The following is a 24,749-nucleotide window of genomic DNA, read 5'->3' as shown; positions in this document are numbered from 1 at the left end:
CATCTTCTACAGGCACTGCAGTGGAAAAGCTTGCCAGATGTCTGGGGTGAATTGGGCAGTGGGTGGCTAAAACTTGAATTTGTCTGTGAGACTTAAGGTTCTGGGAATTGTTCATGACACTGTGCAAGGGAAGCCTGGCATATTTTGAAGGGGAGCGCAATGGGAAGTGAAAGCTTAGGGGAAGCAGGAGATGGGAGGCCTGGTGTTGGAAGTTCAGTATGAAATTGAAGGAAACAACTGTTATGCTTGACCTCCCCACTGAAGTTGATAGGGGGAAAGCCAGTGACAAATCTGAGGGGTGCGCAAAGCGGCTAATAGAAATTTTGAGGAAACGGGGAAAATTTAAAAAATAGAAGCTCTTTATTTATCACAAACATATGTTCCCATAAATAAACTGTTGAATATTCTAAAAGAGATCTCCTGCACAGTATGCATATAAAATGAAGGGGAAATCTGGGCAGAAATGTTATTTTACACTTTGGTTTGAACATAATAACAAACAATAGCAGAACTGCCTTGTATGTTTTACATTTTTAATGATATCGTAGTTGATTGGACAAACAAGACGTATGCAAGAAAGATGTAAAAGAAAACTGTACTGTATAAAAATTTCAGAGGAAGAAAAACACACACCATACTAAGAACAAAGGTAATGAGCCTACAGTACTCAGAAATGCATGAGAAAATGATAGGCATTTATATCATTATGTTTATTGAGCCACTCAAACCCTTCATGCAGAAACATTTACTGCATTAACGTAAAAAAAAGTCAATTTAACAACTGTAGATGCTGGTGTGAGCTTCCAGTGATGACACAGCAGCGTTCTCATTCCGATGACTAATGATAAACAGCCCGGAAACAAATATTGGCGCAGAATTGTACCCCTTATTAGTACTTCTGTGGACTTTGTGAGAGTTGTCAGCGCTTTGCTCAAGGGCCAGACTCCTGTTCCTGCTGAACTGAGCCAGTGTGTAAGATAGAACTGATATCAGTTCAGTAGGCACAAGAGGACAGGTCCACCATATGTGTAGAACAGCATCAGGTCCAGCCACATTGAATAACGTACCAAATCCGAGAACATATTAGGAAGTTGCATTCCTCCGTGTGCACAAAAATACACGGGTAAAGAACACATATATCACCAAATGTTATATTTAGTTATTATAAAGCTCTTCCGTTGACCATAACAGATTCACTTAATCAATCTGATGTAACTTTGGACCTTAGTCAACCTTACATTAAATTTTTTAAAAAAAATCAACTAAAATTGCTTCTGCCGTTCCTCTTGGAAGAAAAGTTGTAAATAAAGGATTACTGTTAAAAACGCATGATAAATTCTGCAGTGATGAAGCCAAACACCTTCCCCTCGCCCTCTCTTCAGGTGCAGAACTTAGCCACTGTGAACAAAGAGGAAATCAATCACTGTTCACCAATCAGCTAAGCTCTGCACCTTGGTAGAAAGGTCACTGTGTGAGCCTTGTTAAGTGCCGGATCACATTCCATGGGAGAATTTGTGCGGCTCCTCTTGCTTCCTGGAGACGCCTTTTCGGATTTGTGTGCTTTTCGGGAAAAACAGCTAGTGTTTCCAGGAGGGTTGCCAAGGACATGGTTGTGTGGTAATCCCTGGCAATGTGATTTTAATCTTAACTCACAAATCAGCATGCCAGGAACCCAAACAGCCACACCGTTAGTACAAAACTTTTCAAAGTCTGGAACGTGATGCCGCCTTTCAAATTCCACGCAATGTAATTGAGTTCTGTTGTTTTGCAAGTGACCCCGTACAGTATTGCTTCTCCCACAGCTGTACAGCTGCTTCTATGCCTGGACGGTGGCAGCAAGAGAGAGTTTTAATCCACACAGTGTACAGGAAACAGGAAATCGGCAGCAATGGAGATAACATTCACACACCATCTATAGTAAAAATGTTCATCTAAGAGGGGGGTATAAAATGCAGTTACAATATCCACGGGGCATCATACCAATTACCTGAGGTAAAATGTACTTTAACTCCTTGAAAGCTAAACACATGTAGATTCTGCTGTAGGAGGAAGGGATGGTTAAGTTGCTTCTTAATGCAACTAAGGGTCCAATCAATAAAAGAACATTCCATTATAATGCAATTATAGGTTCAAAAACACAGACTGGTAGCTATCACATTATAACATCATTTGCACACTCAGCAGAAAAGATGGAAGGCTGATTGAAGAAAAACATTATAATAAAATCAATACTTTGCAAATACAAAAATATGAAGAGCCATTACTTACAAAAGGAAAATACCTTTGTGCTGCGGTTTGATTCTGTTCACTCTTTTTCTTCCAGCCATAAAGTCGAAGCTGTAGGTCTGCCTAATAAACTAAGGTGCTGGGTGTCAGCATCACTCTATGCACCTGACTATAGTTTGCTCATTACCACAATGAGATGAAATCTGACAAGGGAGGGAATGTATAGCTGCTTAAGCACACTTGAGTCTGGAGCACACAGACAGTCTAGAGCACATAATGACATAAAGTGTGCATTTAAGGGCCATTTATAGGCTAGCACTAGAGTGGATTCAGATCTGAACTCATTGAAAGATGGCTTCACTAGCACAACATAAGTCCAAGGTCTACAAGGCTCCCAAGTGAGGATGTTTGTACTACAGAAACTGTGGCACACCTTAGCAACCAATTGGATTCCTGTCCTGATAATTATACATTTGACAGATCATTTGGAGCCGCTTATGAAATTACACACATTACTGTAGGAAAGTGGAATTTGTGAGCAGCCCAGCACATTTCCCTTTATAGCTTATGAAAGATGTGAACGTCAGGAAAGTTATACGTCCAAGGGAAAAGCAAATCAAATGTGTTACTTCATTAGACAACTATCTTAACTATTTTGCTCTGCTGAAGACCTGCATACCACACGCAAAAGTACAGTGTATATGGAAAAACCACTGTGAAAATAGAGTGGAAATGTTTGGGAGAAAATCTGCTTTAAAAAAAAATTCTGTAGGACCATATAAACATTAGTACACCTGCAGATTCCTTTTATTCTGCCTGGCATACAGAAAATCTCTGGAATTATGTGTTGCATATTTCTTTAGAATTAGGTTTAGAAATACATAGGTTCAATTTCTGAGCCCAAGTAAACTAGATTGTATATATAAAATGCAAGAGACTTAATGTACATGACATCATAGACCTGATTCTAATCGTAGTACGAGACTCACTAGCTCCTCTACATTAAATGCATTGCAGACTGCAAATATCCAAACACAGCATAAGGTCACAGAATTAAATCCATCAAAACAGCATTTCTCCAATAACTTTTACACAGGACATATCCATCTTGTCTCTTACAGCAGCAAAGCATCGGCGTGCAATTTCTTGTTGTCTGGCGTCCTCGTTCACCATTAAGTCTCCATAGAGATACACACCCATTGCCTATTGAGGAGGAGAGAGCAAGTAAACACTTATAAGTCCATCCTTCACTGAAGTATATTCTACATAACCAAACCCTCAGCTGCATGGAGGCAAAGCTCAGAAACAAAGGTTTTTCACCAAAGTACATATATCTACACAAGGAGCTACTTTTCTCGAAGTACATTTTGTTATCTATCTATCGATCATAAGTGAATATTAGTAAACCAAGCAGAGTTCAGAAATGAATTTACCCAAAAATATGATTTCATCCATTAAAACAAGAGTTAACTGTTTGCTATTAATGAATACTTTATTTTTTAGCCAGGGAAAGTACTGAATTTAAGGGCAAACAGCATCTTTCAAAATCTGCATAGGATTATTTTTTGTCAACGGAATCTTTAGATCTACTGTATGTAAAGTGCACAAAGGAAGCCCCTATTGTAATATGAATTTCACAGCCACTGCCCTTATTTGTAATTGCCATGAGCATATTGCAGCCCCTTCAACGTTGTGATTACGAGTGTAAGAGAGGACCAACTGCCTCTGGATTTAAGTTAGTTGTTTTCTTTTAGGGCAAATCAAGCTTTATATATACTTATGTTTACAACATATTAACATTTGTCTGTTTGGAACATGATGCACTGAATTTACCAAAATAAAGTTCCGTGTGGGATTGTTACACTCATGCTACAAAACTGTTCAGTGGTAAGCAGCATCTTACCCTACAAACAAGACCAACACAAAAGCTCTCTTATGTCCTGCTGAACCGTTTTACAGTTGATTGGGCTTTTTTTTATGCTTTTAAGAAATGTTACAAAAGCAATTCTCACCTGTATTTCTTTTCCTCTTATTACTATTAGCCACTATTACTATCAAAATGTAATGCAAAACTAAATTTTAGGTGATCGTGTTTATAATTCATTTACTTCATATGCTTCCAAATTATAATTATATTATACAAACATTAACCAAAAAACAGAATCTTCTGGGCAAATCCTTGCATTTGTATTTTCACAATCTTTATCAAAACCATTATAATTAGCACTGAACATTGTATCTGTCCATTTTTGGGGTTTCCTGCAGCATTTGGTTGGGATTTCTAAGACCATCTTAAAAAGTTCAGTCAGTTACAATGAGATCAGTTCCTAGGATGCTGACATGCCACTGAGCTGAAGATGACTACACTGAAGTGTTATGTGGAAGGAAGAATTCAGAAGATGTTGTTGGCTAATACAAATGCACAAAGTGGCACTGAGCCAATACCAGAAAGTTAAGCACGGACTTAGACTCACAACTGCATCAATTTCTGATCTCCAAAGGAGCTATTTGGGTGCAAAGCCACTTTAAATGAGCATTAATCAAAAGAAGGGCCAGGGGAAACAGAGGTCCTGTCTCCCAAAAAACAACAAATATTGAAAATACAACAATTAATAAAAAAAATATATAATGATTTAATAATATTCAAAGATATTCCAGTTCTTTATGCTTCCAATTTCCTACCATACTTTATATCTGACCAGAAGTCTTTAGCAGATACATTCTTTTACTGTTACCCAGAAATTCTTTGCCTTCGAAGAGAGAAATGCTAATCCTTATTTCGCATAAGAAAAGTGAAATACATTTAGCCGAACCCTGTTCTGAATATAGACTGTTTGAAAAGGGCTCAACGTGTATCATCTCTAAAGCATTTCAGCATTTTCACCTTATTATTATGGGGGAAGAAAAAAATAACAGCTGTTTAATTTTTCACGGTCATAAAAACTTTTTACAGATCAACAGAGAGAAAGGTAAATGCGTAGAGCAGGCATCAAGTGCCATATTACTTAGATGTCCAGCTGTAAGAAATAGCTATATTGGGTTTGATATTATTTTATGTATAGTAAATTATATATAATTTATTGTATAATTGTATAATTAACATATATATATATATATATATATATATATATATATATATATATATATATATACACATACATATATATATACACATACATATATATATATATATATATATATATATGTGTTTGGGGTGTATACATATTATACACTCTGTATATGGGATTGTATTGATTACAGAGTCCGTTTTCAAGGTAGCTTACATTCCAAGTCACACCCTGACCCAAATTATACAAAGGGTTTCCTGGAAATGGTAGCAGGGCTTTATGTTTGCTACTGGACCCTTGATACTGATTTTTTATGCAAAACACTTGCTCAATAGGATGTGTAATCAAGTTGGGTTTTTTATCTGATAAATTTGGAGGTCAGCTTTGGGGGAGGCTATCACAAACCAGGATAAAAGAGTGAAGGGGCTGCCTGGGTGAAGAGACACAGGAGCATGTTACAAGAAAGGATGTAAGGACTGCAGGACAGATGTGCTGGAGGACAGTGGGAAGCCATAATGGCAAGTATGAAGCTGACCTCTATTCTATTGCTCTGGGGGTAACAATAACACAGCCTTTATAAGTAAGAAGTAACTGTAAATAGTCTAAATAATGCTTTAGTTTATTTGTAACTATTTAATTGTAACACTCAGTTGATTTATTATTCAATATATACACTTTCGCTTATTGGTGTGGATTAAATGTCTGCTTGCTCAAAAGAACTGTAACTCTAGTAAGAGGGGTGAATAATATATTAAAACTTACACATTACCATCTACAGATTTTTTATAAGAAAGACTACAGTTGGAGTGGTAAAATCCAAGCAGACGGCATAAGCTTCATTTCCACAGAATTCTCTGACACTAAAATGGAAGGGGGCCATTTTATGACCAAGGTATTTTTCATATCCATCCGAGAAAGTGATGCAACAGAAGGGTGAGTGAGTATCCGAGGGGGAGCTGAAATTTACGAACAACTTCCCTTTGTCTACCCTTTGTATGGAGTAATACACACCTGGTCCTCATGCAGGAACTTCTCAATGTCATTGTAGGCTGCAGTGTATTTCTGTTTTACAACCAGCTCACATCATCTATGCAGAACCTATAAAATAAACAAAGTAGCAAAGTCAGACACGTTTATGAAAGGCATAATCAGTAGAGCAGGGGCCACACAGTTCATGCATGGTGGCAGCTGGACATGGATTCTAGAAAATCAAGTTATTATATTTATTACGTTATATGGGCTGCCCATGCTACAGATCAAACTAATGTTGCTTTTACATCACATGGTGCACCACAGCAGAACACAGACTTGAACAAAGAGCACTGCTATTCTCCCAACATTGCCACCTTACAGGATATGGACAACCAGCAAGGACACAAATTGAGACAATTACCAATGATATAGATAGACTAAGCCTACTTTAACATTTGGCCTACTGCACTTTCTCTTTTGTAACAGGATTTGCAGGCCTCCCCCATTGAAGTAAAACAGGAAAAGCACAACTCTTGGCTATTCTATAATGTTAATTTAATTTAAAGAGCTGACGTTAATGGACCTATGCTTATTTCACATTCAACCATGTTACTATGTTGGATGGCCCTGCTTATAAGTTTGAATGTAGTGAAATGGGCAAAATTAGAGCTAATGTAACAGAGGGTGAAACAAGGAAACCTGCAAGACAATTAATAAGCAGAATTCAGTTAGGCTGGCAAAATTCAGTTCATATATCTACAGGCATTTTGCTTACTATTTACTATATTGAAGGGCCACACAGATACTGTAGGTGAGCAAAGCAAATGAATGTTTATGGAGACATTTGTTCCAGTTATCAGACCTGGTTTGCGGGTGTAAATTTTTGGCTCATAAAATGTGTTTTTCTTGATGAAAGCACATGGAAAGCTACTTGTGGGCATCATCCAGATTACACCAGGGCACTTGACCTAAATAACCATGTGGAAAATCTAGAGTACAATGATGCTGTTCATGGACACAGAGATTTAATGTCACACTAGGTGGAACACATGAGTGATCCTTACAATAGATCTTAATAAATGGAAGAGGACACCCACTAAGACCCTATTGTATTTACTGAGCCCAGTTGTGTAAGAAGCAGTGAGTCAAGAGCTGAATAAGCAAATGCCTATTGGGAAATAGATGGGGTTGATGCTTTTTCATTGTCATAGTACTAATTCCAGCCCAAACTACTAACCGGATGATATCGTCCGACTCTGATTATGCAATCTTATTTAGTGTATTTCTGGGTTGCATGCATTGATTAGACATGAAATAAACAACATTGTCCCCTCCAGCAGTTTAGGATTGTGCCACACTCTGAGATTTGTGTCTGATAGACTTCGGTCTAAGGCCTAGGGCATGCTATAATATACAAAATAATCTACAAAAAATTATATGTTATTGCATTTAATATACAATGAAGCCAACTAAAACACTTTCGTAACATAATTTTAAATTAAGCAGAGGGAATGTCATACATACTGTATAAAACAGCCCAAACTACTAACCGGATGATATCGTCCGACTCTGATTATGCAATCTTATTTAGTGTATTTCTGGGTTGCATGCATTGATTAGACATGAAATAAACAACATTGTCCCCTCCAGCAGTTTAGGATTGTGCCACACTCTGAGATTTGTGTCTGATAGACTTCGGTCTAAGGCCTAGGGCATGCTATAATATACAAAATAATCTACAAAAAATTATATGTTATTGCATTTAATATACAATGAAGCCAACTAAAACACTTTCGTAACATAATTTTAAATTAAGCAGAGGGAATGTCATACATACTGTATAAAACATTTACCTATTAGCTACTCTAAGCTGAGATAAGCAAAAACACATTAATAAAAAACAATACACAAAAGAACAATGTGATTTTATAGAACATTGTTTGTATGATAAATTGGTACATTTGGTACAATATGCAAGGTGCTACAACTATTTCAAGGGAAACCATTATAACACACACATTTGGACTTCAAGACAAATCAACAGAATACACACCATTACCATTAATTCTCATACTCATGCAAAATCACAATAGTTTCAAACACAATAACTATGACATTTTATGTATTATAAAGAAGTTGCTCTGTGATAAGCCATAGCAATACTTTCTACCTATCTGCTTATTGAGGGATAAAAATGAGACATGTTAAAGAATATTTCTATATATGGATAACAGGTCCCATACCTTTATATAGTCCGTCAAATAAACCTTAAAAAAAGGACAGTGAAATACCTCTTAGGAAGCACCTTGTCTGAATGTTTAGAATGCACAAAGCCAACAGCGAGCAATGTTAAGGGGCAGGCATCTCCTGTTCTCGCTGTTTAGACACATGGAAAACATGGAACATGGACGCTAAAAAGCTACAGAAACATAATTTTCTGGACTGTAATGAGATAAGGTATAACGATTACTTTAGCCAGATGTTTTTGCACAGGGACAAGCAACATGTGGTTCTCATGCTGTTGCTAAAATACAGCTCACACTCTTCTCTTCAATAACCCGTGGCAAAATTGGCAATTTCTTTAGCACTATACAATGGCATAAAATAGCTTGCAGCATGTTCCCATATAGCCCTTCTAAAATCCCAGAAATGTACACAACTGACTAGGTCGGCAAGACTTTTCCGAAAGCATAGAAGTTATGGGAGTAGGAAAAACGCAACGTCAGTGTGTTTGCCATTTTGCTATGTGTTAAGTAAATAGTGGACAGTATTAATCTAGTGTAAAAAGCTACAGAGACAGTTCCGAAGCATAAACAAATATAAACAGTGCATGAACATCCCAGACATTTGTGCACAGGAGGGGTTTGGGTCAGCACATGCCTCATTCATCACATCTAAGTTGCACACCATCTTTTCAGCTTCCATGTACTTTATTAGACATGTACATTAGCATTATGAGCAGCTATCAGCAAGTTCATATTAGCCAAAAGAGGTTATGAGGCTCAAAGAACTGAGATGACTTCCTAATTAAAATGATTAACAAGTGATGAATGGCTGGAGCTGGTCTCATAAATTTGCTGCTTTTTTTCACAAGTATTCAGCTGGGAAAGTAAAGAGACAATGGGGCAGGCTGATCAGTTAATAATGGTAACCGGATGAATGGTTATTTCTAACAGCAACAAATATCTGTTTCAATATTAACTTTACAATGTTTGAACCTCTTTGCCATGGCCATATACAAAGGAAGGACCAATTGTTTCAACACCAATTTAATTACGCTCTTCATTTCCAAAATATGGCCACAGGCATAGTAAAGTTACCCTAGGGAGATAGAGGCTACTATGGTACATAAACAAAAACACAAAAGATGTGGTTTTCTATGAAACTACAGTAGCAAGTTGTGTGAGCACAGAAATGTTTTAATGAACCTAAATGTATAACCAAACCTATAAAAAACCCTAAAGTGGCATACTTTCCCCATATGAGCTGAACAAATTCCAGACGTCAGTAAAACTGAAGTAGAACAGTCTATCTGGAGGCCTGGGGCTCGGATGTAGCCTTGCAAAGGATTGTTAATGGCCCCCATCATTAGCCAGAACTCCAAAGCCATTTTTGCATGACATCAGTTTAGCCGGATGTAGCCTACACAAACAAGGATATAAAAAATAATTCGCTCACTGCGATAATATTATTCTGTGTGTGACTGGACAATACCATATGTATTAGAAGCTTCATTCATGTGCAGTTATCTCTGAGCATCCTGTATATTCTGGAAAATACTGGTTACAGAGCTAATATAAAATCAATAGATACCTCTTAGCCACATAAAATGCACAAAGGTACATGACACCCAATAAGGTGTTTGCTTTCAAGCAGATGACCTGTAAATGCTACCTGCTGATTGGTTGCTATAGATGATTAGACTTTGCACCTTTTATTACATAACCCCCTTAGCTTTTGCAATTTGAATTTCGAGTCTTCAAGATGCGGAATGTTACACTCAATATATCATTTGATAAACTGAGGTTAGTTAAGTACTTTTTAATATATTAAGTTACATAATGAGGTGTATGGTACAGCTATTGGATCTGTTTTTCTCTGTAATAACTTGACAATATCTTGATGATAACTAAACTCTCAAATAAATATTCATGGCAAAACTATTTTTTTTTTTTACAGTTAATAGCTTTAAGGCATCATACTTATGGGAAAATCCCATATCTGGAATACCTCAGGTCCCATGTATTCCAGGTAATAGATTAATAACTGTAAAGAGGAATAATATAACTGGTGTAATGGGCAATATTAAACTGTGTCTCCTAACATTTTTTCATAAAATGTCTTTCATGAAGTGCGTGTAAATATCTGAATTGAGCTCTGGCTTTGGAAAGGGCCAGGGTGATTTTGCCCAAAGGAAAAAAAAAAAAGTTTGTTTCTTCTTTTCCTTTTTTAAATCTGTTGAACTCCTCGTCGAAACAGGATTCTTTAGAGATTAGCAATAAAATAGCCGTCAAACAGATTATAAAACAGCACTTTATGCAAGGCATGAACACTCCCTCCAGAGATCATGTGGGATATCCCTGTGTCTGGAATCTATATAATAACATGTTACTATTCAGCTTTACTTTCTAAAACAAAACAATCATTTATAGACATTGTCTGCGGGAAAACAAATACTGGAAATTCCAAATGGAGAAGCATATTAAATGAATGGTACACAGCCCCCCCCTCCTTTTTTTTCTTGCAGCGATCTTGCAGTGGTCGGAAGGAATTCTCTATACAAAGGCATGTTTGGTTATAAAAAGTTGAATAGTGTAATCTTTGTAAAAACACAGGAAATGAAAGCACTATAAAAATATACATATTACTTCTTCTCTTTTGAAGGGCTTCAAAATCATAAATCCCAAACTCTGATGCTTTATGGTATAAATCGTTGCTTTTTAAGAAGGTATAAAGCCAAATTGTTGCAAAAAAAAAGCTTTTGGAAAATGTTTAACATCAATGTATCAACAGCGGCTCAGTTGAGCTCTACAACATCTATATACAAAGGAAGAAGACTTTTTAATGAACTAGCACAAATGCCAGGCTGTTCATACCTTATAGAATAATATAAGAGGATGAGACAAAAGACCAGAACTACAAATCCCAGCAAAAAAGGTGGCACATAAAATTGTCTTCAAAGTCCACACATCAGAGGTTTATGGAGAAACATGAGTGTGAGCCAGCCCATTACCCTCCTCCTTGGCAGCCAAGAGCCACAAAATTCTGCTTCAAAACCAGTTTGTGCTGGGTGATTACCTTTAAGTTCACATTTATTATGTTATAGAAAAGCTACTTCTAAGCAACTTTTTAATTGGCCTTCATTTTTTCTTATTTAGATTTTTTTTAATTATTTTCCCTTTTCTGGCTTTCAAATGGGGGGGGGGTTTACTCACAAAACAACAAATGCTCTGAAAGGCTACAATTGTTTTGTTTTTGCTACATTTTACTACTTATCTTTCTATTCAGGCTTCTCCTGTTCATATTCCAGTCTCTTATTCAAATCAATATAAGACTATAATTTGGAAGGCACAAACCCAAATTGATGCTGGGGTGCTAATCCCATGGAGACCGCCTATATGAAGCCTTCTAGTACCTTAGATCCAAAGTCAAGCATAAGCATTGCTCACTCAATTATAAAAATTTATTTATATCAAAACACTCACATATCAGCAATAGGCCCTACAAGAGTGGTCTGCATCAGGGACAAAATCCATAAACCTTTTTATCCTTCTTTGTACTTTATGGATTTTTCCCCTGATGAAGATCACTCTTGTGGTCGAAACGCGTAGAAACAATTGCTGGGCCAATTGCTGATATATGAGTGTTTTGAATGCGTTATCCAGAAAGCTACGAATTACGGAAAGGCGGTCTACCATAGACTCCATTTTATCATAATAATTTAAATTTTCCAAAATAATTCCTTTTTTCTCTGTAATAATAAAACAATAGCTTGTCTTGATCTAAACCGAGATATAATTAATCCTTATGGGAAGCAAAACCAGCTTATTGGGTTTATTTAATGGTTAGAATATTTTCTAGTAGATTTAAGGTATTAGCTGTAATAACACAATAAATCACAGCATTTTGTGGGAGTAATTACTAGCCATTGTTATAGTGCTTTTAATTTCTTCATTTTATTTTCATAGGCATTGACTGAGAAGCTAGTTACTGCTGCTTATGTCTGTAGCCAAGCTCCATGTATGAAGTATAATATAGTGGCCAGGTGTAGGTTACTGCTCTGTGTAACCACAAACACAGCTCAGTGGTTCTACAGGGACACGAGAGCGTCAACTGCGAAATTATTGTTCCGGCAAGTGTGTGTCTCAGCTGCCTGTTTTATGGTGCCATTCACCTGTCTGGCCCTTCATGTCTGCGAGTTAAAATCAATGTTATTGTCTCAGCATCTCAGTATTTCTAGTCAAGGTTGCAATGACTGGACTTTCCAGATTTTCCACGCACAGATACAGCTGCTTTTTATGTCAGATTATTTTTTTACAGTGAGAGCTGTGAAGGTGTGGAATTCTCTCCCTGAATCAGTTGTACAGACTGGTACATTAGACAGATTTAAGAAGGGGTTGGATGGCTTTTTAGCAAGTGAGGGAATACAGGGTTATGGAAGATAGCTCGTAGTACAAGTTGATCCAGGGACTCCATTTTTGAGATAGGAAGGAATTTAGAGAGGTTTCAAATGGTGTATTTGCCTTTCTCTGGATCAACTGGCAGTTAGGCAGGTTAAAATAGAGCTAAAAGGTTGAACTTAATGGACGTGTGTTTTTTTGCAACTAAACGCAAATGCATTTGGACAAAAAAGTCAAGACAAAAAAAGTCAACAAGACAAAATTGTCGCTGTGACAAAAAAGTTGCCATAAGAAATAACGCCTGTTGACTTTAATGCATTTGGAGTGAGAAAAAATTGTCGCTAAATTGTCGCTCACGTAAAAATTTACACCCATTGACCTCAATGGGTGTTTTACTAATTTTTTTTGGAGTTTTGCAAATTTTTCGGCAAAGCAAAACATGACTCGCTACTTGGAAATCCTCATGTATGGTCCTTGAATAAAGGTGACTATAAATCCTATTACTTTGCATTATTATTATTATCATATATTATTATTAGTAGTAGTAGTAGTACTACATATGTCCCCCGTGGGAAATGGTTGTGGATGGTTGTAGATTTCTTGCATCTCCAAAAAGTCCGAAGGTCTTGCCAATACTTATTGATCACAGTAAACTAAATCCTACTTCCTCTAAAAGCAAGGTGCTTTGAATGTATTTCACTGTGAAATAAATATTCTTTGTACAGGTATAGGATCAGTTTCCCAGAAACCAATTATTCAGAAAGCTCTGAAATATGGAAAGGTTGTCTCCCATAGACTCCATTATTTTTCCAAATAATCAGAATTTAAAAAAATTATTTCCTTTTTCTCTGTAATAATATAACAGTACCTAGTACTTGATCCAAACTAAGATAAAATTAATCCGTATTAGGAGCAAAACAGTCTTTTGGTTTTATTTAATGTTTTAAATGATTTTCTAGTAGACTTAAGGTATGAAGATCCAAATTGCGGAAAGATCTGCTATCTGGAAAACCCCAGGTCTTGAGCATTATGGATAACAGGTCCCAGACCTGTAATGAGATCAGATGTTCTTGGTGCTACAGGGCTCTTGGTTACATCATAAGCCATAATTTGTGCGCTTGTTATCAGCCAGAGCACGCTGGTACTGAACGGATGCATGTTACTCAAATGATGTCCTCAGCTAACTGCGACTGTTTCCTCTATTCTAGCCTTCATGGCCTGGCAGGAAACGATGAGAGGCTCCTATTTAACAGCAGCTCTATTAAGACTGAATTAAAACGACCCCCATCACTTACAGTTACACTTTCCAGCAGCAGTAGCAACAGACGAGGACAGAGACAGAAGCATCTCTTTGTTCTAGCAAAATGGATACACTATATAACAAACGCTTATACATTTCCCATTGAATCAATAATACTATTTTATCTGCACACAGAGGCCTGGGCAGCCCATACATTGAGGTTCAGCTGTGTGTATAATTCAGTATGAAAATCCTTCTCATGTTTTATGTTCCCCTACATCTTTTCATTACAACTGCCATATCAAATACCAAAAAGCATACCATCAAAATAGCATTTGCTTCAATATAAAAGATTCCCTGTTGGTTGTGCTGGTACGTACAACTGTAAATAAATTGTCTCACTGTAATATGTTCCGGCTGTTCCTTCCCATTTCAAAAACTAAACTGCTCAGTCTCACGCCTTTTTCACTTTGTAGAAATTTCCTTTCACATAATTTAGCGTTGCCAACTGAACAGCGCATAAACCCCTATCATGCTGCCAAAATATTTAATGCATTAAAATGCCAGACAGCGTGACAGGATACATATCACTGTTTCCATCTATTCGTGTATCTCCGTCACTACAGTCACAATATTCTAATAACACACGCACACACAAACATCTGCCTCCAGCTCACCATCGCATGATAAAGAGGGAAGAGGCTCAGTTTTGCCGCTTTTCAGAACTAACTACATCCTACTAAATGCAAATAATATACATTAAAAACAAAAGGGCAGCAATAATACCATAACAGTCTGCTCTCTGGAAAGGTTATTTGCTGTAGTATTTGTTGAAGTAGTTGTGGAGTATTGTTCTTTACAGGGTTCGTTCTTTTTAATGCACTAGCTTTTTTTTTTCCAATGCACTAATATACTATAATTTTGCATAATGCTCAAATACAGATTTTTTTTTTACAGATTGCACGGTCTGTTCTATATTCTGTTTCTTTATACCACATAACTTTCAGATTTTATGGAATAATAGTTGTAGATCCCAAACTACCAGACTGCAAACCCACCAAACAGGGAAGGTCAAGGCAATAAGGGTTTGATTTAAAGGGTGAGTGCTACATTTTGAGAACCACTGCTTTACATGACCGTTTCTAACTACTAATATCCTTTAATAATCCATTTTGGTTCAATATTTACATTAAAATGTAGTGTGTGGGTAATTACTTGGAAAATGAATGCCATTGTAATATCAGCCTACAAGGAGAATGTGTCTTGCAATAAAAATTAAGCTTGCAGCTGATTGGATAAAATTTTTCTTCAAACCGCTCAGGCCATTGGTTAGCAAACGCAGATTTGGGGTCATTGAGAGGGTTTGTTGGTGAAGTTTTAGTTACAAATCAGCTTGCTGTCAGTTTTAATTTCAAGGGTAGTGGCAACTAGCCATCAGCAATAAAACTATGAATGGTGTTGTGTCATTAAGCAAAGTGACAGCTCCTATTCACATTCATAACTACAAACACGAATAATAGGAATACCGTGTACACAAAATAAATCTCTCCATTGTGCTTTATAGTCTATTTAAGAAAAATGGGATAATAAACACTGCTTATAAACAGGGTATATTGCAGACAGCCTTTTTAAATATTTTACTTGCCTTCCAGACAAGGTGATGATCAATTTCACACACAAGCAGAACAAAAAAGCATATGGAGACAAAACAAGACTGAAAAGCTAACAAAGGTATTCCCCCAGGAGACAACATGGTTCAGGCCCGCTGCCTGTGTGTGTGTATATATAATGTGAGGAAACGCTTACAGAACCTTTCAATCGACTTTCACACGCAGCAGCTCAGTTGACTATTTTAGGAGGTGAACATGGAAGTAGCAGGAACACCATCTGCAGCTACAATTTGCATCTAAATTGCATGTAGCATGTATGTAATATCTCTTTCTTCTGATGGACTGGATTAGAGGATAGACAGATATACTGTAATGTGTAAGTAATTCAGCAACGAGACTGGAAGATGTCTTGTGCTCTCTCTAAAATGTCTAGCTGTTAAAATGGTGAATCTTGCAATTCTGTGATGTTCATTTTATCAATGCTCCCCTTTTGTACTTTTTTTTTCCAAAGAGAATACTGCTTTAAGGTAAGGTATTTATCTGAGAAGTTTTTGTGACAAAGAAAAGTCACAAAGATTGAGATCAGTAAACCTATGGGCCAGCCATACTATACTGGTGCTGTACCCTAACCTGGAATGAGGCCTGCAGCTTAGCCTACCCTGATGTTCATGTAAATCGGGCCAACCAGGCCAAAAGTAGGGTTAGTCTGCAGCCCACACCAATGCTAGAAACATATTTTATCTTGTTGAAGGTATAATCAAATGACAGCTCTAGTATGCTCACATCAGCTCACAGTATAAGGCACCAATCTTAAGAAATGTGAACAACTCCAACCAGCTCAGTTTATAACAATGATTAATTGTTCACAATTCTACAAAGGTGACGTGCATGTTTCATTTGTTATGTGCTTATCTTTACATATTACAAAAGCAGGGACATCTCGAATAGGTATAATGAACCTCAAAATGCTGGTGTGTATGCCTGAGCAGTAATCACTAGTCTAGGGTTACGTGCAGTGCCCTCAAAATACAGATCTAATTAAAACAGAGACAATGGAATGCTGGGAGAATGTTCTCTTTCTTAATACAAGCATTAACTTTGCTAAACATCAGATTATGAACGATTTAAACATATTATGGTTCATAAGATAGATCCTTTGACGAGGGCTGAATAGCCAGGTCCAGTTCTTTAGTCTTTAAGCCTTCAGTAAAACAAATACAGTTACAGTGGCCTGCAACATTAAAAGCATTCAAGCTACTGTAAAATAAGAACAAAGTTGATCAACTTTTTTATGGCGCAATGGGCTGAAAGGTTATTTTACCTAGTGATTAGCAGTTCATTTTGATAAGGTGCCAACTGAAATGATGACATGAATTGACATTGCAGGGCTCCTTTGGCTGGCCCTTTCTAGCCTACTTCAAGCTAGTATCTACTCTCCATAAGGCCCAAGGTTTTGGAATAAATGGATTAATATTTCAATTGACATTGCTACAGTTCAGCATTCTAACTACTGAAACAAATACAAATAAGAGCAAAATTCAACTTTGTTAAAGCTGACGTAGAACTACTTAGGCAACATGATGTGTTATTTATTTTTTTTACAGTATTTTAAAGGAATACAGGTATTGTTTACCTTCAGAAAAAGTGATTCAATCAAATTGTTTCTCATTCTTATTGCAGGCTTTGTTGATACAAACGAGACAAAAATGAGAAAAAAATGTGCTCTCTCTATTGGTGGCCATACAGTGATTTATCCACCAGGGTGTACAATTGGTGATTCCCATGCATGCATGACCACATTCCACTGCCAGAAGGAACTAAAGCTGGGTTCTTTTTTACTTTATCTGCAAAAAATCCTTGTTCCTTGAAACTCCCTCAACCTGGCATACACCCACAGACAATCACCCTGAGGCCTGCAGACTACTGTAAGCAAAACAAAACAGGTATAATAACAAAAAATTCCCCCAAATTAATCAGTACATTGGTTCAATTAGTGCAACATGTTTTGTGCCAAGGTTAGTTTTAACGTTATTAGTCAATACAATGGGAGCATTTCATGAAAAGAAGGGCTTTCTTTAAAATAAATAAATCCGTATGATTTGTACCGTAAGTGCTTACAAGTTACAGTTGTACAATGCAAAGCCACTTTTCCAGTTTTTTTGTAATAGGCAGGGCACAGTCTCAAAAGATGCTTCTGTGCACACAGTTCCAATCCACCCATGTCATTAGTTCATAATAACTATTACTATAATGGATATCACTATTGCTACAAACATATATTCAGCCTTCAACCAATGGACAAAATATGTATTTATTTTGGAAGAACAACCATGATCTTCAGTGCAGATAACTATCCAGACGGGATATTTGATGGATTATTTCCACATGTTTAAATTGTGCCACCATACAAGCAAAGGGTTCATACATCACAGATACCAATTGAATACCTTGTAGCTCAGTCTGCAACTTATATATAATGATGGAAATAAGATAATTTTCAAATGACAGAACACTACACATTCTTCCTTAGCTATTAAAAAGGGTGACATACCCAAAACCACACCTGACAATGATAAATCTTCCCTTTAAATTTTAGAAATATTTCAAAAGAGGGAAGGGAATTGAGCAAAAAATATTTCCTGGCCCAATGCTTTACTAGTACAGGTATGGGAATGGTTATCCAGAATGCTCGGGACCCGGGGCTTTCCAGATAAAAGATCTATCTGTAAAGTCTGCTAGAAAATCATGTAAACATTAAATAAACCAAGAGGCTGGTTTTGCTTTTGCTTTAGTTTGGATCATGTACAAGGTACAGTTTTATTATTACACAGAAAAAATTCTGGATTATTTGGAGAAAATGGAGTCTTTCCAAAATTTGTAGCTTTCCAGATAACGGGTTTCGTATAATGGATCTCATACCTGTAGTAGATAAATAAGAAGTCACCTGCATTTCCTTGAAGTTGCCAGGGCTGAAGCCTTATAAACCGTATTTACCGTAAACAGCAAAAATTGGTGCCAGTTCATCTTACAGCATTAGGATAAGGGAAATGTGTATTGATCTGTTTTTTTTTTTTCATGTTTGAAGCAAATTTCACTAGATCAGTTACACCTCCATACGTTCCTTTAATCAGCCCTTGGTTGGAAAATGATTTAGTACAAAGTAAGTCAACATCCTTCGTAGGAACAAGCACAAATGTAATGGACTATGCAATGTACAAATGAGTAGATGGGGGAATGAGATAAGGTACAAATGATTTGTAAACAGCTTTCACTGGTACACGTAGCATTTGCTCCATTCATTTCTGCCATTGCAGGACCTACTCCTGTGGGGCAAACGATAAGCCTTAAGGATCCAAGCAAGTCATTTTACTGTACAGCTGAGTATTCAACAAGTGCTGAAAAAGAAAAATCGAAGGAACAACCCAAACGTGTGTCTCTTCTACGTTAAGCATCATACACTATGCCTCTTTATTCATATTACTTATATTGAACTAATACTTCTAGAAAAGGAAACTCAATTTCTTATTACATAGCTGTATCTTACAAAGTAGTTTCATTTGTAATTAGGGCTCCTTTTCTCTGACCCCCATAGCCATAAAATGGACATGATTAATAAAACAGTACACTGTATACTAGCATTTCAATATGCATGACCATTGGGAGTTCTTTCAGTGCCCATGCCACACACAGAGCAGTGGAAGTAATTATTGATAAGGGAGCTATAAGACATATGCAGGGTTAAAGGGGTTATTGAGAGGTGTAAATACACTGCATTTATTACTTTGTACCTGTGTTACCACATGCAGAGAATGAAAGAGATTTTTTACCTTCTTCTCTAGCAAAAAAGCACAACTAAAAACACCAAAGCTGCAGTGATGTATTTGTAGCACCCAGGCCTAATTGTAAATTATAACAAAGACATGGGTATCTTTAATAAACACCAGGCAAATTTGCACCAGGGCAGTATCCCATAGTAATCTAGGGTTGCCACCTTTCCTGGGGCCGGAAAACGGACAGGAGTAGGGCGGGACCAGTGACGTTGGAGTTGGGGCGGTGGGGGTCGGGCTGATGATGTGGCGATCAGCAATTGGCTGATCACCAGATCATTATTTTCAGTGTCCTGATCGGATTTCCAAATTTGGAAATCCGGACAGGAAAGTTTCACCCGGGCAGCTGTCCGGGTGCGATCCGGTCAGGTGGAAACCCTATAGAAGTCAATCAGTAATTAGCTTTTCTGCTGCAGGCAGAGCAATGAAAGTATGCATCTGATTGGCTGTCATGGGTTGTCCAGGTGCAAATTTGCCCCGACTTTGTCAGCAAAACAGGATTTATACATACAATTGTGAGAATAAAAGACCATGAAACATAATATTTAGGGATGTACCTAATCCAGGATTCGGTTCGGGATTCGGCCTTTTCAGCAGGACTCAGATTCGGTAGAATCACTGTGCCTGGCAGAACCGAATCTGAATTTGCATATGTAAAGGGGAGGGGAGGAAATCACTTGACTTTTCGCCAGAAAAGAAGAATTTTTCCACTTTTTCCTTTCATGACCCTAATTTGCATATGCAAATTAGGATTCGGTTCGGTATTCGGCCGAATCTTTCACCAAGGATTCAGGGATTCGGCCGAATCCCAAATAGTGGATTCGGTGCATCCCTAATAATATGTACTGTAGACCCAACAAAAACATTACAGCAGAATCAGAACAAAATTCCTTCAGAAAATCTACATAATGCAAAAAGTGTATTAGACTCCTCTAGCTATTATAACATCTTTGTGCCAACATACAGTGTATGGCTACCCTATGATACTATTTCTGGCACTGCAGCATGGTGCTTTATAACCGGATATAGGTGCCAAGGCAAAGGGTGAATTGAGGGGCCAGTCAAGGTCAAAAAGGTTTGACAGGAGGAGAATTAAACTTTTACCGTACATCTTGGAATGCAGCTTTTCACTTACTGATCCAATCGAAGAGTGTTTTGGCAGAAAATTCCCTGAAGCCACATTTGCAAGCCATGTGTTTTTCCTCCTAGCTGTACTCACTAGAGAACGGACAGATATACCTAGTGATACGGGTTTAAAAGCCTCCATCCTGACACAGTGTTCTTTCAGAGGTATAGATTGGGTTTACATAAAGTCACTGAATTGCAAACAATGTTATCTAGGCTTCAATTCTGAAGTCTGGAAAAGTCCTTGATATCACCTTGCCTGATAAGATGAACGCTCAGATATGCCCTTTGGAAAGGTCACAGTGTTGCTATCCTAAGGAGAATATGCACATGCTTTACTGACAGTTTGGGTAGTGAGAATCAGACAGGGTCAGTTTTGTTTGATTATAGAGAAGGGGGAGCAGCTAAGTCCCTACTTTGCAGATTATAAATCTCAGAGAGCGTCTGGGCTTTGATCCTTCCACTCTCGTTGCAGCTCTCTCTCTCCCTCTTATAGAAATGACATTTCATTGGTATTTGGCCATGATGAAAATACATGGTAATTACTATATATAGTGAAACTATGTTTGCATAATAATTAAAAATAACTGTCTGGCATGTGTAAATGCATATAAACAATGTGGAAAATGCAGGAATAAAATTAAGCAGATCTCTCTTGCCCTACAAGGATATTTTGCTTCCAGGAGGGATTGCTTGCTCTTCCATTTTGCAGTTGTTTCCCTATGAACTTATCAGCACGACCATGAGTCAGCCAGAGTTAAAAATAAGGGAGAAACTGGGCGTTGTGACTGGCTTACTTGTGCTGTCAAGAGCCTTTGCTGTTAACGTTTACACACTACAACACATAAAACTCTCATTCCTCCACCGAACTGCAACTCCCATCAAACTGTGAAGCTTCCCATCAGGATACCAAGAAAGTACTGGGTGGAGAGGACACAGGGAGGTAATGAGACAGGAGGTGGTTTAATTGTGGTTACTTTTAGTGGAGATCAAAAGGCATGATTCTCTCAGAGTACTGACTAGGGTTGCCATCTGGCAGGTAAAAATGATGGTTAATCCCAATGTTATTAATAGGGAAAAAATAGTAAGGCTGGAATTTGTTTTTCCAGAAAAGGTGGCAACCATAGTGGTGGTTCCCATTAATATGAATGGGAAGTATTGGGGTTGACTGGTCACAGTCAAAAAATATGATGATGTCCCATGCATCACAGGCCTAAGATTTAACAAAAAACATTTTCCTCCAATTTATGGATTCACAAACTGCATTGCCAGGAATTATAATTGGTCTCTTGCTTGTATTGTGAGCAGCCAAAGGCATTGAAGCCTGGATGGGCCATAATAAGTAGTGTATGTATTGCTAAAACACTTCAGGCATCATGTGACTTTAGCCATATTGGAGAACTTAACATCACCAGTAGACATCAGACATCTGAACAATGATATGATATGCATAAAGCCTGCAAATGATATGCATAAAGCCTGCAAATATGAATGGTAGCTGAATTCTTGACTTAAAACCTTTATATCATTTACTACCTTAGAACGATCATAACATTTCCGACAGAAATCAGGCAATGCAATTTCTACATGTGGGTAGTGGTTAAAAAAACAGATTATTGCATGATGTATGTTTGAGTTGAAAAAAGGAAAATGTACACCATGCCAATGACCCCCCCCCCCTAAGCGTAGTGGTTTATGGAAACAATGGTCTTTCCCAGCACACACCACCAGCAAAGATGGAAGTCGTAGTTCTGCAACAGCTGGATCTCTAAGTGTTTTCAATTACTGACTCAAGAGGAAAGAAACATAACAAAAAGGAAGATTTTTAATTCATGTGGACAACTGACAATTTATGGCTTCCTTCTCTAAAACTGAGTGTAAACTTATATGTCCCTTTAAATCTTAGAGCAAGATAGGAAACCCAAACACCATTGCGCCCATCATTTATTTTTAGGACACATTTCCCATATATCTCCCTGCCTGTCAGACAGAATGGTGTTGTTTTTAGCTCTCTTAAACAATCCTTTTTTCTGATAAGCAAGGGGTTTTATTTGTTTGCTAGGCAACATTATTGCTTTCCCAGCTCCTCTTTAAATAGAATTAGCAGAAGCTATGCACTTGGGCGATCCCCATAAGCACATACATCTACAAGTCAACATACGTCTGAATTTTAATCATTATTTGTAGAGTATCATTACATGCACCTCAGCATTACCTTTAATTATTGAGACATGTCAGTGTTTCACCTTGACCAAATAAAGCTGTCTATGTGTTTTTAGATTTGGAAGGAAACCACATGGACACATACAAACTCCATGGAGACAGGGCCCATGTCATAACTGAACCGGGCACCCCAGAGCTGCAAGGCAACTAACCATTGCATCAATGCACTGCTCATTCTTGATCAACATTAGCAGCAGTTAGCACGCAGCTGACTGGATATCCACAAGGTAATTCCATTTTTCGAAATAGACTTGTGTTACCTTTGCACCTAATTGCAGACAGAAAGTAAACACACATCTAGTATTGGAAATATTATTCTTTCTACTACGTAGATAAACCAATTTTAATAATGGAAAATAAAGCCGGTTTATAAGAAGGGCTTATTTTAGTGATCATGATTAGTGTCATCATCATGTCATGATTAGTGTTTGTTTGTTTGTTGTGTATATTCCTCTTATGTATTTGCTTTTATATAAAATATTGCTTGATTGGGCTGAAACGCTCTCCAAAAACAACAATAACAAAAGCACCACTGGAACGTTTATAACTGTCTTTATCTTGCAGTGTCAGTAAAATTAGCACACTAAAAGGGCCTGAGGAAAGGGAAACATTTCCAGGAAAAAGAGGCTCTGACAAAATACTTATGTGACATACAGTATGTGTTATAATTAAGGGATATTTAAACTTTAAAGAGGCAAAATTATTATTCCTGCTTTCACAATATCTGAGGAGCAACACATTCACTATTCCACCTGGTTCAAAAATCACAAATCCACAGGGCTTTAAATTAATCCTGGTTAATGGTTTTACATTCCCATTAATCGATGCTCACGAATGATAATGTTCCAAAATACTATCATGTTAATGCATGGTATTATACATTATTAATGCATGTTAGATGGATAGCTTGCAGGCACTATCACACACTCCCACATCCTGGAGAGGTCAATCAACATTTTCCATCAGGAAGGTTCTAAGAATAAATGATGAGTACACTTTTACTAATCCCATCTTTTTCTATCGACCTTAACTTTCCCTTTGTCTCAGGATATACAGTATAAAGTAGTAGTGGACATCTCAGCATAAACATCAAAGGACACAGAAAAGAAGCTTAAAACACAGCCGAGACAAGTACAAGTACGAGTTCTTCAGTGGTTTTGAGGGGTGGTTCCCAGAATGCTCCAGGCTGCGCATAATTTGTGCCCAAGTGTAAGGTAGCAATGCTATTTTTCAGGATCTCAAAGCCAAAAAAAACACAGCTCTGGCACTGCCATTGGCTATATTTCGTTCCAGTGCAGATATGTTACTGTACTTGATAGAATAAATTACCTCTGCATCCTAATTCTGCAGCATGTAGGTATTCTCTAAGCAACGCAGGTTTCTGAAGAATAAGGTTCTCTCTTCCAGCAGTAGATAAAAGGAGCAAAATCAGCTGCATCTGCCAAAAGAAATGGATTTTGGTTACTGGAAGGTTCAACCATAATAAAGTCATATCTTGTGTATATCATATACTTAGCAGTTACTGGCCAGGACGGTTGACAAATGTTTAATACCACAAAAAATAAAATGTTTTTTTATTTTTATTTGCAGAAACAATCTATTGGTATAAGGAATAGTTTTATCTTAATTCAGCAAATTTCTGTATAGCCTATTTACAGGGACCTTTACTGGCAAATTGAATTAACATTTTCCTAATAAAAGGAAAGCAAAGCAACAATCAAAAGGAAACAAATATTCAGAGGAAACGCTGGATTTTTGTTAAAAAAAAAGTAGAGTAACAAAGATTATATTTTTTATTTGATCAAATTGTAACAACATTTTGTTCATTTAATTAAAAA

At 37.2% G+C, this 24,749-nt stretch overlaps 1 pseudogene across 1 annotated transcript in view; it reads right to left on the bottom strand.

The window, feature by feature from the left end:
• Window positions 1-338: 338 nt before the first annotated feature.
• LOC108704896 overlaps window positions 339-24,749 on the bottom strand; it is a 237,947-nt pseudogene continuing 213,536 nt past the window's right edge. Inside the window, exons 7-9 of the transcript XR_005964674.1 lie at window positions 24,241-24,320; window positions 6,306-6,392; window positions 339-3,429 (exon numbers count right to left, since the gene is read on the bottom strand). The product of XR_005964674.1 is annotated as an aminopeptidase O-like (transcript). The remainder of the gene's footprint in view (window positions 3,430-6,305; window positions 6,393-24,240; window positions 24,321-24,749) is intronic.

Source organism: Xenopus laevis, chromosome 1S (genome assembly GCF_017654675.1).
Source record: "Xenopus laevis strain J_2021 chromosome 1S, Xenopus_laevis_v10.1, whole genome shotgun sequence".
In the NCBI taxonomy this organism is placed as follows: domain Eukaryota; kingdom Metazoa; phylum Chordata; class Amphibia; order Anura; family Pipidae; genus Xenopus; species Xenopus laevis.
The sequence above is the reverse complement of the archived record's forward strand: the minus strand, read 5'-3'. Positions and strand labels throughout refer to the sequence as shown.